Source organism: Microtus oregoni, unplaced genomic scaffold (genome assembly GCF_018167655.1).
Source record: "Microtus oregoni isolate MIOR12 unplaced genomic scaffold, Mior012 000006F_ref0000085, whole genome shotgun sequence".
Taxonomy (NCBI): Eukaryota; Metazoa; Chordata; class Mammalia; order Rodentia; family Cricetidae; genus Microtus; species Microtus oregoni.
Genome location: NW_024543065.1, coordinates 44,776,321 through 44,791,086, shown reverse-complemented (window position 1 = coordinate 44,791,086; position 14,766 = coordinate 44,776,321). Strand labels below are relative to the sequence as shown.

The following is a 14,766-nucleotide window of genomic DNA, read 5'->3' as shown; positions in this document are numbered from 1 at the left end:
GTGAACACGTGTGCAGGTGAGAGAGGAAGCCAGAGGAGGATATTAAATCCCCTGCAGTTGGAGCAGCAGGCAGACAAAAGCTTCTAGAAGCAGGTACTGGGAATTACACTTGGATCCCTTGAAGGAGCTACAAGCTCTTTTTTGTTTGTTTTTTGTTTTGTTTTTGTTTTTCAAGGCAAGGTTTCTCTGTAACTTTGGGAACCTGTCCTGGAACTAGCTCTTGTAGACCAGGCTAGCCTTGAACTCACAGAGATCCGCCTGCCTCTGCCTCCCTGAGTGCTGGGATTAAAGGCCTCCGTCACCACCACCCCGGTGAGCTACACACTCTTAATCACTAAGCCATCCCTTCAGATCCCTTCACCCTTTGGTAACCTCTCAGTTCCAATTTGTCCTGTTCAGGGGTGTGAAGACATCCACTCAAGAACAAAAGAATTTTAAAGAAACCTGTGTTGGCCGGGCAGTGGTGACACACGCCTTTAATCTCCAGGAAAGGCATGCTTGCGCCAACATGAAGATCTTTGAGACTCAGGAAGCGTCAGACAAACCCAGGCTGAGGGACATTCTACAGACCGTTCTGTGTTCCTCAGAAATGCCAGGGTCCAGATGGGTGGGGTGACCAGGCCTTTAATCCCAGCACTTGGGAGGCTGATGTGGGAGAATCTTGGTGAATTTCAAGCCAGCCAAGGCTATATATTGAGACCCTTTCTCAAAAAATATGTCAGTGATGGCAGTTGAGATGGCTCAGGGAGTAAAGGCACCTGCCGCGCCTGCCGGGAAAGCCTGCCGGCCTGAATTCAATCCCGAGACTTGAGTAGAGTTGGAAGGCGAGAGCTTATTCCGTAAACTCATCCTCCGGCTCCACGCATGTGCCCTGGAGGGTGTGGCCCCTCTCCATCATATAACACACGGTGCATTTTTAAAATTTACCTTCATTTCATGTGCATTGGTGTTTTGCCTGCATGTATGTCTGTGCGAGCGTGTCGGATCCTCTGGAAGGAGAGTTAAAAACAAATGTGAGCGAATTGAACCCAGGTCTTCTGGAAGAGTCGTCAGTGCTCCTAATCTCTGAGCCATCTCTCCAACTCCGCCTCTGTTTTTATTATTTATTGATTAATTGGTTGATTGACTGAGGTCTACCTGCCCTCTGCCTCTTAAGTGCCGGGATTAAAGGCGTGGGACATTGTGCCAGACTCTACTTTTGTTTATTTATTTAATTGTTATTGTTTTAAGTTTATTTTTTATTTTAAGTTGATTTGGTACTTTGCCTGTATGTATGTCTATGTGAGTGTGTCAGAGCCCCTGGAACTGGAACTACAGACAGGTGTGAGCTGCCATATAGGTGCTAGGAATTTGAACCCAGGTCCTCTGGAAGAGTAGTCAGTGTTCTTAACTGCTGAGCCATCTCTCTAGCCCCCTGTTTCTGTTTTTTAACTTTTTGAAACAGGGTTTCATGTACTGAGGCTCTCCTCAAACTTGTTAATGTAGCCGAGGATGACTTTGAACTTCCTCCAGGTCTGAAGTTCTAGGTCTACACCCGTACGCCACCACGGCCTGTTTATGCCATGCTGGGAATTGAGCCCAGGGCTTCGAACAAGCTAGGTGAGTAGTCTACCAACTGAGCGACATCCCCGGGGCCAAATAAGGTTTAATAAATGAATTTAATGTGCACTGAACACAAATAAATAAATAGATAAATAAATAAATATCGATCTTCTTAGGGGCTGGAGAGATGGCTCAGCCGTTTAGAGCATTTACTGCTCCTGCAGAGAACCCGGGTTCAGTTTCCACTATGCATATCGGTTGAGCCTCTGGCTTCCAAGGGAACCTGTATGCATGGCATGTGCTTTAACTCACATAAGCACACACACATATGTGCAAAATAAGTTAATAATTATCTTAAAAGGATTCGAAGCCCCCAAACCCAATATAGGTATATATATATATATATATATATGTGTGTGTGTGTGTGTGTGTATGTATATATGTATATATAATGTGTTTATGTATATACATATATACATACACATTGGTCAGTTCCCTTTGAAGGATATTGGGTTTTTCTCCAATCATTTTCTATTACAGGATATGGTAAGGAAGAGAAGCCATTAAGGAAGCAGTTCTCAACCTTTCTAATGCTGTGATCCTTTAATACATTTCCTCGTGTTGTGGTGATCCTCCCACCAAAATAATTATTTCTTTGCTACTTCATAATTGTAATTTTTCTACTGTTATGAATGGTAATGTAAATATAAGATATGCTGGATATCTGATATGGGACCTTGGTGAAAGGACCATTTGACCCCCAGAGAGGTCTCAACCCACCCACAGGTCGGGAACTGCTGAATTAAAATGCTGGCAGCCAGTGCTATAGCTCAGGAGTGGAATGCTTGCCTGGCATAAGGAGGTTCACAGTTCTTGAATGTGAGGTGTCTGTTACAAGCCCCATGTTAGAGCGCTGGGTCCCCAGCTGGTGATGGTGTTGTGGCTGGGGACCTGAGTGGGGGAAGAGGAGCCTAGCTGGTAGTCCTAGATCACTGGCGTGGGCCTCGCTGGTCTACCCAGCCTGGCCACAGTCTGCTTTCTCGAATTCCTCGTTTGTACTTTTTTGGAGAAGTAGCCACAGATCCTGTAGCCCCTACACCATTTCCACCTTGACGGACTGAGATCTTCTGAGACGGTGGGTCAGAGTAGACCCTGCTCTGGCTGTCAGCTGCTTTTGTTCAGGCAGTTTGTCACACGGGGGGGGGGGGGGGGGGGGGGGGGACTAAGACAATCTGCACAGAACCAACCACAAGGAATGTGAAGGTTGCTCAGGTTAGCTCTAACTCCCTATGTCCTATTCACAGAGGGTCACAGTATCACATAGATCACGGCACATTTATACATATGTATCATGATAGTTATACATCTACATATATATCGATATCTACATATACATGAAGGGCTTTCTGAGACAAAAAGTCTCACTATGTAGTGCTGGCTGTCCTGGCATTCTCTGTATAGACTAGGCTAGCCTTAAACTCACAGGCAAACACCTACCTCTAACTCCTGAGTACTGGTCTTAAAGGTGTACACCACCATGCCCAGCATATTCTTAATTTTTCAAAAACAAGTTCTCTGTGGGGCTGGAGAGATGGCTCTATGGTTAAGAGCATTGACTGTTAGTATTCAGGCGTCTGTACTGGGCCGCCCTCGGGGTCCTGACAGGATCCGTCCTCAACTGCAGCCACTAAGAGTAGCTCCTGTGCACATTCACTACGTTCCCTTTTTAAAAGGTGGGTCTTGTCCACCTCTCATCTCTTTCTCCCCCTTTCCTTCTCTCTTCCACCACTCTTGTCCCAAGGGACAAGTCTCTGCCGTCCTCTCTGCCCCTCTCTGCCCCTTTCTCTGTCTCTTCTCTCTCCTTTTCCAATAAACTTCTTGTGTGAGCCTTGTTGCATGGCATGGCTTCTCTTCACGGCTTTTTAAAATTACAGCATTGCCTGCCCTTCCAGAGCACAGGGGTTCGATTCCTAGCAACCACGCTGCAGCTCAGAACGGTCTATAACTCCAGTTCCAAGGGATCTGATGCTCTCTTCTGACCTCCTCGGGCAGTACACACTAACAGTGCACAGACAGACACACAGACAAATCTGTATATACATAAAATGAAAACAAACCTTTAAAAATAAACAAATAAAGCAGTCTGTGTGTCTTCTTACGTGTTGGGTGCTGGTCCCTGTCTTCCACCTTGTTTGGGGTGTGTGTGTGGGGGGGGGGGGTGTCTTCTGTTCACTGCTATCTGTGCCAAGCTAGCTGTGAGCTTCCCAGGACTCACCAGTCTCCGCCCCCATCTCACTGGATAGAGGAGCGCTGGGATTTACAGATTCCTAAAAGCTCTTCTGGCTTTCCACGGGTACCGGGGATCTTAACTCAGGGTCTTATTGTAGAGCAAGTATTTTACCCACTGAGCCTTCTCGGCTCTGTACCCTTAATTCTCTGCCCTGTGTCCTTTCTACTCAGCCTCACATCAGCTCCCCCCAAAGAGAAACACATTAAGCATATTTGCCATAGGATCTTTGCTCAGGGCTGCCACCGTCTACTTAGGACTGTGATATTTTAGGGACACAATGGTCCACGCTTTCACAAAAGTAATCTGTGAGGCAGCCCATGCATAGTAGAAAGAAAACAAAACAATAACAATAACACCACCACCACCAAGAAAAAAAAAACTCAGTTTGGATTGTTTTTCTGAATGGGGGAAATAGAACATTTGCTTAAGCAGATGTTCCTTGGTTCTCTTTCATGTACCCTCTGCTCCCTACTCTGGGACTGATGGAGAGTTGCCCCCAGCTATTAAAAGCTGTACTTGAAAGCCCCCATCTCCAGATCTTTGCATCGTGCCCCCTTCTAATTCAAAACGGACCTTGAGGTCTTTAGTAAGCACCAAAGGACGTGAGTGGACCCGTGGCGACAGGGATGGAGTTGGGGGAGCAGAAGTGGACCGAAGGACTTATGGTTGTGGTTATTATTATTTTAAATAGAATATCTTTTGTTTATTCTTTTGACGATTTCACATGAGGGAACATAGCAGCATCCCGATGTCATTGGTTTCTGAACTCACAGTTCCAGACAACTTAGGCCTGCCATTGCCCTCACCAGATGCTGATCTTGGAAGAAGCCTCCTTCAGGTCCTGAAGCTGTGGTTGAGTCCTGGCTTTCACTCCTTTCCTGTTAGTTCTTCCAGATGGTTGGGGACTCGTGGGTCGCCCCAAAACAAGAGCCCAATGTCAAAACTAGAAAAAAAAAGATAAAGAGGGTCACTTCAGACTGATTACGGGAACAATCCATCACGGGGCCATTAACATTCTAAACACATGCATCCCAAACACAGGTGCACCCAATTTTAGAAAACAAACGCTATTAGATGCAAAACTCTAGATGAGTTCTAGGACAATAGCGGTAGCAGGACTTCAATACCCTGCTCTCAATAAATGATAAGCCTTCCGGACCAAAAAAGAGGGCGAGAGAGAGAAAGAGAGAAAGAAATAAAAAAAAAAACAGAAAAATCTGGGGAAATACAAAAGAGCCTGATGTCTTTTGAAACCGGAATAAATAGAACTCTCAAGCTTTTGATTCTCTGGAAGAGCTATTGGACTCCTTTTGCAGAGCGGTGTTTCATTTCTTATAGCAAAGAGGTTTTGAAATTGCATTCAAGTGCCTAATAACCTTCTTGGCACATAAAGGAAGTCCTCCATCAACCACACACGCACAAAAAAAAAAAAAAGAAAGAAAAGAAAAGAAAAAGAAGAAGGACAGAATGTACTGAGTGGCGAACAAGGAGAGGACATAATGAGGCTTTAACTCGCACCTGCGGCAGCTGCCCACCAAGGACCCAGGACTTCCGTTTCAGTCAGCAGCCTGCATGGCTACATTTCTGCCCCCCTCTAATCCAAAAATGACCTAGAGGCCTTTAGTAAGTGCCAAGGGCTTGAGTGGACCAATAAGGGGGCGGCAGAAAGGGACTGAAGGACTTATTGTTTCGATTATTATTATTATTATTTTGAAACAGAATGTCTTTCATTTATTCTTTGATAATTCCATACACGTAAGCAATGAACCTTGGCCATATGCATCCAAACTCTCGCTTCCCACTCGGCCAGGCACCCCAAGGCATTATCCTTCCTCAGCCCTTTGTGTTCTCCTACAGCAGGATTTAACCCCTGTTGAGTCTTCCCATCCACCCACATTCCACTTTGTCCTTGGCTAGAAGCCTGCCCTCCCGCCATGGCTCCCTCTGCAGGGTACTCAACCTCGCTAGCAACCAGAGAATATCACCATGGAAACCACTTGTAGAGAGGAAGGAGTGGGTGGTCAAGAGGGTGAGGAGAGGGCAGCGAGAGCTTCAGAGAATGAAATATTTCATGCAACATGATGTAGTTGCAAAACCTGGGTCTAGATGTAGCTCAGGGTAACCGATAAACATTTCTTATTTGTCGTTAGGATGCACAGAGCCTCCCATCACAAGCTCCCATGTCTGCATCCCTAGCATCCATACATATATATGTTTTATCTGTTTTAAAATATTTATCTTAAGTGACGTGTACGTGGTTGTGTGCCACATGACAAATAAAAATCACAAGTCTAGGTATTTACCAAATTCACTGATAAGAACACCGGGCAGGTAGACCATGGCACACCAGGGACAACTCTGCCATCAAACAGCATCCACTGCTTTGGGACCTGTGGAAGCTAGTGTTCTGTTCTATAATGCATCCCAGAGGCTTTACCTGAGAGTTGAAAGTACGGCAACAGAAGCAGAGATAGGCAACGAGTGGCTATTAAGAGAACTAAGATGGTCTAAAATAAATGCAACTGTGTATCAGCAGATTTCCAACTCCCAGTCACAGAGCTGTGACCAGTCCATCAGCCCTGTCCCTAGGACTTCGGCTTCACAGTTTCCCCTGTGCTGGGGTTGAATGCAGGGCTGGAGGCAGGCTAAGCACATTCCGCATGCCTATGTTTTCTTTCAGGGCTGCATGATCCCTCATTAACTCAGGCTGACTGAAATCTCCTCCATTTTTTATTTGTTTGGTTGGTTTGGTTTTAGTTTTGAAGACAGGGTTTCTCTGGGTAGCCCTGGCTGTCCTGGAACTCACTTTGTAGACCAGGTTGGTCACAAACTCACAGAGATCCTCCTGCCTCTGCCTCCTGGTTGCTCAGATTAAAGGCATGCACCACCACGCCCAACCACGTATTTCTTCGTGTGTGTGTGTGTGTGTGTGTGTGTGTGTGTGTGTGTGTGTGTGTTTGTCTGTCTGCCTTTGTGTGGAAACCCAAGGTTGATGTTGGGTGTTAGCCTCCATCTCTCTGCCACCTTACTCAACGAAGCAGCTTCTCTCAATCAAACTCAGAGTGTGAAGATATGACTAGTCTTGCCAGCTCTTTGCTCTGGGGATCTGGAATGACGAGTGAGCTGCCGTGCCCACCCAGCAGTTACACGTGTTCTGGAGTAACTCCAAACTCTAGTCCCCATGCTTTCAGGGCAAGTGATTTAACTGCTGAGCTACCTCCCCAAAGCTCTTCCTATCGTTTTAAGTGTAGCTCCTGAATATTCAAAAATGATACTCACACTCACAGTGTATATTTATGTCCTGATTACATTTCATCACATGCTTCTAAAGTCGATTTCTCATCTCTCTCTCTTTCTCTCTCTCTCTCTCTCGTCTTTTATTGATTTGTGCATCTCTGGATCATCGTGAACATTCTATGAACAACAATAAAGACTTGTTTGTGGTTTTAAAAAATTACGTGTTATTCCTGTGTGTGCATGTGCACGACATATGTGGCCATGGCTTATGTGCACGCATGTGTGCGGAAGTCTGCAGACACTCTCGGGAGTCGGTCCTCACCTTCCACCATAGGTTCCCGGGATCCAACTCTGCCCAAAGTATGTGTTTTTACCCTTTGAGCCATGTCTCTGGCCTTGTCTGTGTTGGTTACCCAGTAGGCTCAGTATCTAGAATAATTAACGACACATAATTGGCCATTGCTATAAAGATGCTTTTCAATTTATAAAGGATTGACATCCTGATAAACCCATCATGTGTCCCAAATATTTTACATAAAAAATGTGCATTTAAGAGTCTGGAGAGTGGGGCTGGAGAGTTGTTTCAGAGGTTAAGAGCACTGGCTGCTCTTCCAGAGGGCTTGGGTTCAGTTCCCAGAACCCTTATGGCAGCTCACAACTGTCTGTAACCCCAGTCCCAGGGGATCTAACACCCTCACATAGACATGCATGCAGGCAAAGCACCAATGTACATAAAATAAATAAATAAAGTTTAAAAGAGAGAGAAAGAGAGAGCTTGTGTAAGAGAGACAGAGGGGTAGTGTAAGCCTTTAATTACAGTGTTCCAGAGGCAGAGATAGGCAGATCTCTGAGTTTGAGGATAGCCTGGTCTACAGAACAAGCCAGTTCCGGGAAAGCCAGAGCTAGACAGAGAAACTCTGCCTTAAAAAATACAAAAAGGGGCTGGAGAGATGTCTCAGAGGTTAAGAGAACTGGTTGCTCTTCCAGAGGTTTAATTCCCAGCAACCCCATGGTGACTCACAACATCTGTAATGAGATCTGGTGCCCCCTTCTGGCCTATAGGCATACATGCAGGCAGAACGCTGTATGCGTAGATGACCTAATGGCTAAAAGAGTACCTGCTGCATAAGAATGACCCCAGGACCCATGTAAAAAGTTGAAGGTGGCTGCACTTGTCTGCTGCCCCAGTGCTGTGGAGCAAAAACAGGAAGACTGCAGGAACTTGCTGGTCAGACAGCCTAGACAAAACCCAGCAAACTCCAGGTTTAGCAAGACACCCTGTCCCAAAAGAACAAAGCAGAACGTGACACACCGGACACCCACTACCCTGTCACCTCTGGCCTCTGCACCTGCACAGATGCACATATATACCACACCTCCACACATGAGAAGCTGGATTAGTGCACCTGACCTGTTGAATCTGTCTCATGCTAGTCCGCATGCTCAGAACACTTGATCATCCTGCAGCTCGGAAAAACTCTCCTCTCACAAAACCTATTTTAGAATACGGTGTTGGATGCCTTACATATGTATTTTATAGACAGCCTAGCTTATCAAGATACAAAATACAGCTTTAAAAAAGTGTTGGTGGTCTGGGCTTGGTTATCTCAGTGGTAGAACATCTTCCCAGCATGCACAGCTCCTTCCTCAACACACAAACACACACACACACCACAAACACCACAAACACATACACACACCACACACATACACACACACACATACACACAATGGTGTATAGTACACCCTATTGTTACTTACTCTCTTAATTATATGACTGACTGGGACCTTCAACTCACTGCCACAGCCTGGCACTGTCACAATATCATGGTGCATATTAACAGTCAGGAAAGAAGATCAACATTCTAAACACCCTTACTGCAGAATGTGTAGCAGTTATACTATAGCAAATAAAAACAAATTTAAAGGTGGGCCCGAAGAGCTAGCTCAGCGAACTCTAGAGATCTACCTAGATAGATATCTAAGTACATTGGTAGCTCTTGCAAAGGATTTGGTTTGGTTCCCAGCACCCACGGGTCATCTTCCAACTGCTTCTAACTCTGACTTCAGAGTATCTAATGCCATCTTCTGGCCTCTGTGGGTACTGTGCCCATGGGATACACATACCTACATACAGGCAAGCACTTACACACATAAAATAAAATAAATACATCTTAGAAAGAAAAGAAAGTTGTTTTTTTTTAAAAAAAAGGAAGTTAACTCATCAACTGAGAAACACCTGCGTATTTTTCTTGTGTGTATCTGCTCATGCGTGTCATGTCAGATGGCGACTTGGAGTGTTTGCTTTTGTCTTCTGCATTGCTGGCAATAGGCTTGCTTGTTTGCTATGCATGCACTAGGAGAACTGGTCCATGAACTCCTGGGGATTCTTCTGTCTCTGTGTCCAGTCTTGCAGTGATGCACTGGGGTTATAGAGACAAGCCAGTGTGCCCAGTTTTATGTGGATTCTGGGGATCTGAACCCAGGTCCTCACACTTGCATGACGTGCACTTTATCCATAGAGACATCTCTCCATCCTCATTCCTATCAGCTTCAGTTCCCATCACAATGGGAAGAGTCCTCTGCATCGCTAACACCCCAGAGAATGTTCTAAGGACCAAAGTGGAGTAATGGATGCTGGATCAGCTAAACTGGGGTTGGGACAGAATCATGGTTCTGTGGCACCCCTGCCTGGATGGGGCTGAGGCTGGGAGACATATATATTTTAACAGCTACTTGAAGGACCAAGTATTGTGGCTGGGAAGAGGGCGGAATCTTGAAAGTCAACAAGGAACAGAGGAAAGTGTCCCTCTCTTCACCTGGGGAGTGTGACACTGGGACTAGGAGTCTCTTTTCTCCTGTCCTTCACACACATGCCTCTCCCTGCCACTATCCCAGGACTTCACCTGATTTGCTAACTTTGGGTCCTGGGACACAGCAGGGTGTTAGGGCTGAGCTCTGAAATTGTCCAAGAGAATAGCTGAAGTGGAGATGTGAGGGGAAAGCATAGCCTTAGAGACTTTCAGCTTCCTAGCAGAATCCTTGCTATGCTCAATCGTTTCCCTCCTCTTCATTAAAAAGTCCCTAATGCTTATTTGAAGGACCTCTGGCCTGTCATGCTATGTCTCATTCCAATATGTTATTTTCTAGGGAATGTAACGCTGTCAGATATTCATATATGGCAAATCTATGTCTACATGGATTATGATAGAAAATATTCACACAGATGTATAAGCACATCTTTCTACCTGTATCTGTGTATCTAAAATCTCATACATATCTATATTTATATTACAGCTATATCTATTTTAGAGCAGGTTCCCAGGTAGGGGTGCAGTGGACCCATGTCCCCCAGCCCCCACCTTAGTTGTTCTGACATCTATTACTCCGCTTTGGTCCTTAGTGGTATCCTCTGGTGCTAGTGATAGAGGCATGCTCTTCCTGTTGCTATGGGAACCAAGGCCGATAGGAATGAGGTTGAGAGATACAGGGGATAGAATTTTCCAGACTATATTGTGGGTTAGAATCCCGACCAGGCATATGAATAATTCACAGGAATATTTGGTGCGGGGAAATATTAGATGAAAATGCAAGATCATGGGTCAGGGATTTTATTTTATCTCAACCTCAGTTTTCCTTTTCAAAAATGGAGAATATCTATTTCTGGATTATAGTATGGTAAGGATTACAATAGGTGCGACTTCTAATCACTTAACTCCATACCTGTCATAGTGTGGCCAGAATTGGTAAAATAATGTTTTTTAGACTGTATAGGTACTGAAATGGGGGAGGTATTAATTAGGATTAGTACAGGAAGGGAACTGATGCATTAAGAGGGCCTTTATTGAATTAGTCTACACAGTACAACCTGGTAGTCTACAGTGACTTCATCTGACCTAATCTAGTCCTGAGGGCCTGGAGAGTTCCCAGAGAACCACTGGTCTTCAGTCCATATTGGAAAGGCAAAAAAAGCTGGGTTCTGATATCAGTGTAGGGTTGAATGCAACAACAGGGCAGATGGACTAAAAAAGAGGGGGAGGGACTACACAAGCTTGCCAACATGGTAGACAAACTCAGCAGTAAGACCGCAAGGCAATGAGTCAAGAAAGTAGAGCTCTTCCCCAGGATCCTCGTACCTGACTGCCACTGGAGGTGATGGGTCTTCCTAGTTCAACCGCCCTGATCAAGGAAATCTCCCGCATGTGTGCTCAGCGTCTTACCTCTCGGGTGACTCCAGATCCAGTCAGGCTGACAGCTAAGTTTATCATTCATGGAGGGACAAGAAGAATGACGGTGAAAATGCAGATTCCCAGGCTGCTCTCCAACCAGAGAAGCCAAACCGCCCATTCTGCCTTTGCCTTCCACCTAACATTCTGCCTTGTTTATCTATTTATTTATCTATTTGCCAGACAAACTATCCTGTTGTCTGAAGACCCCCCTCCCCGTCTCCCTGTCTTTGTCTTTCTTTCTGTCTGTGTGTGCATCTGCCTGTCTGATTACTTTCTGCTCACTGCAGAATAAGGTCATAGCACCAGGATGAGGATTTTCTCTTAGTGTCCCTGCATTCCTAACCCACTGCAATGCTCAGCACACAGTAGGTGTTTTATAGATACGGTCACGACTCAGGATCCATGAAGGATCTGTTCTAAGACTCCTGAGTATGACTAAACCCACACATCCGCAAGCCCCTTATAGAAAATGGTAGTGTTTGCACACACAATTTTTATCCCATCTATTACATTTATTAATTTTGTGTGTATATATGGTGCCTACTGGGGGGAGGGAGTGCGCACGTGCCCTGGTACACACATGGAGTCGAAGGAGTTTCTTCTCTCCTTCCACCATATGAGACCCAGGAAATGAACTCCGTTTCTTAGGCTTGGAAGCGATTACCTTGACCTAGTCATCTTGTCATTCCCATGTATATATTTTTGTCAACTCCAGATTAATTCTAGTACCTAGTAACATGTATGAGCTATGGAGTTGTAATTAAACTGTCTTAGGAAATTCTGATCTCTCAGAAACATCTGTCTTTTCAGTCTAGATGCGATGTGTGTTTGTTTGTTTGTTTGTTTGGATTGAGGCAGGGTCTCACTTTGTAGTCCTAGCTGGCCTTGAGCTCACACCGTAGACAAGGCTGGCTTTGAGCTCAGAGAGATTTGCTTGCCTTTGCCTCCCAGGTTCTGGGGTTAGAGGTGTGAGTTACTACTCACTATACCTGGCTTCTTAATGTTTTTGGTGCAAATCTTGTTGAATTTGCATAATTGGCATCTCTGGCTTGAGAGGCAGAGTGCACTGGGAAAGAGAGACGGTGTCTGTGGAAAGGGCAGAACACCGAGGAGGACTGAGGAGGGATGAATGGCTGGGAAAGGTACAGGAAGCTGAGATTTGGAATTCCGAATTCAAGCAGGAGGAGGGCTTCTTTGTTTACACAGTGGTTCTCAAACTTCCTAATGCTGCGACCCTTTAATGTAGTTCCTCATGCTGTGGTGACCCCAAACATAAAGTCGTTTTCATTGCTACTTCATAACTGTAATGTTGCTACTGATGTGAACCATGATATAAATATTTTTGGTGACAGAGGTTTGTCAGAGGGGTCGCAGCCTACAGGTTGAGAAACACTAGTCTACACCCAGAGTTCCCACAAAGCGCCCGTGACGTAGAACTGACTGGGTGAAGACCTTGGTCCAGTGTTCTCAGACACATGGAAACACAAAGCAATCTCTTCAGTTCAAACATCCACGAAGCCCTGTGAGACACACGCACATTACACAATTTGGAATACCCAACGGGTCCACAATTGCACTTATTTTTGCGTGCGCATGCTCGCAAATGACATGCACAGGCATAGAGGACAGAGTACAGCTTCGGGTGTCGGTTCTCTTCTTCCATCCTGGGGGTCCTGGGATCTCACTCAGGTCAGCAGGCTTGTTGGTAAATGCCTTTATCAATGGGACTATCTTGCCTCAATCCTCAATCTCTCTCTCTCTTTAGGCAGGGTCTCAGGTAGCTCAAGCTGGCTTCAAACTTGCTATATAGTTGAGGATGGCTGTGAACTGTTGAATCTCCCTGCTGCTTCTGCTTGGTTAGTGCTGGGATCATAGGTGTGTTCATTCATGACTGATGCAGTGTTAATGACTGAACCCAGGGCTATTATACTATTGCTGATTGTCATGGCTAGTGTCGTGTGGTCACATCATCTAAGAAGCAAGTGTCTTTACCAAAGCATTGTGGGATGCTCCTTCATCTATACTGTGTCCTTATGACAATACCAGTAACTGAGAGTAAATACAAAATTAATATATTAATATAACTAGGCAGGCGTAATGACTTGGCAGGTAAAGGTGCTTGCCACCAAGGCTGCTGAACTGAGTTTGGTCCCCATAACCCATATGGTAGGAGAGAACTGACTTCCACAAGCTGTTATCTGACTCCCATAAGCTTGCTGTGATGCATTAAATAATACATATACTAACAATATAACTATATATATATATATAGTTAGTACACACACACATACTCTATATAGCCATTTACATCATGCACAGTGACACACTGCTGTAATCCTAGTACGTGGAAAGCTGGAGTAGGAAAATTGCCATGCATTTGAGGCCAGCCTGGGGCATATAGCAAGACCCTATCTCAGATAATAAGAGCGACATTATTTCTGTTATTCACTCCTAGCCATTGAGTGTGTGGGACAGATAATTGGCTTAATCATAAATGAATAAAGAGAAGAACAAATAGCATTTGTGTCGCTGTTTTTCTGAGGCAGCCTGAGATTTCTGCCGGGATGGCAGAGACCCCACACAGAATTTTCCTCTCCCTGGTTTTTTGCAGAGGTCTCGACTGACAATGCATTTTAATTATATAAAAGTCTGAGGCCAGAGTCTCGGCTCTGTCTCCTTCAGAGCTCTCATCGGGCCATCTCTGTTTCTATGGAAACCACAGGCAGACAGAAGAGGAAGGAGCTGCAATAGGAACCGAGAGAGGGGCAGAGGCTGAAGTATTGTAGGACTTAGACGTGTATGTGCACAGGCATGTTTGTGTGTGCATATGTGCAGGCGTGTGTTTAGGCTCAAAATGCCAGCCTGGATTCCCAGTGGAGATTCTGCAAAGGTTTGAGGCTCCATAGGCCAGTGGCTTGTGCTCCTCTGAACTTCTCATCTGTTATGTAGAAGAGGCTCGAAGTCTATGGGGCTTTGAGGGACACCTAAATACAGCTGTCTAGTGTATGGCTTCAGCCTGGCTGGCTATGGCGTCTCTAACCTGTCCTCACTGGGGAAGTTGCAGATCCTGGGCTACACCTCAGGAACATGTTCCTGGGGCCAGCAAGAGGGCTCAGCACATAAAGGCACTTGCCACCAAGACTGACAGCCAGAGTTTGATCTCTAGAACCCATGGAAGTGGAAGGACAGAGAACCAACTCCTGTTGAGCTGTTCCTTGAGTTCCGGATGTATATACTATGACATGCCCCCCTCATACACACACACACACACACACACACACACACACACACTAAACATACTTTTTAATGAAAAAAAGTGTTGCGTTCCTAGAGTCTTCTATGCCTGTTTCTTCCCAGTGGTATCCTGATCTAAATTTCCTCAAATTACTCAAAATGTCTTGACTCATGTTTTTATTATTATAATTTATTTGTACACAGCCCCTTTCACTTGTTCAGTATAAGCGAATT

At 45.2% G+C, this 14,766-nt stretch overlaps 1 protein-coding gene across 3 annotated transcripts in view; it reads right to left on the bottom strand.

Annotated features, from left to right (window-relative positions):
• The window catches only part of LOC121449102 (ubiquitin carboxyl-terminal hydrolase 29-like), a 207,715-nt gene that overhangs the window by 21,600 nt on the left and 171,349 nt on the right, over window positions 1–14,766 (bottom strand). For all 3 annotated transcript variants that reach the window (XM_041653316.1, XM_041653317.1, XM_041653318.1), the window contains one exon: window positions 4,639–4,775. The gene's annotated coding sequence lies outside the window, so the exon portion shown is untranslated. The remainder of the gene's footprint in view (window positions 1–4,638; window positions 4,776–14,766) is intronic.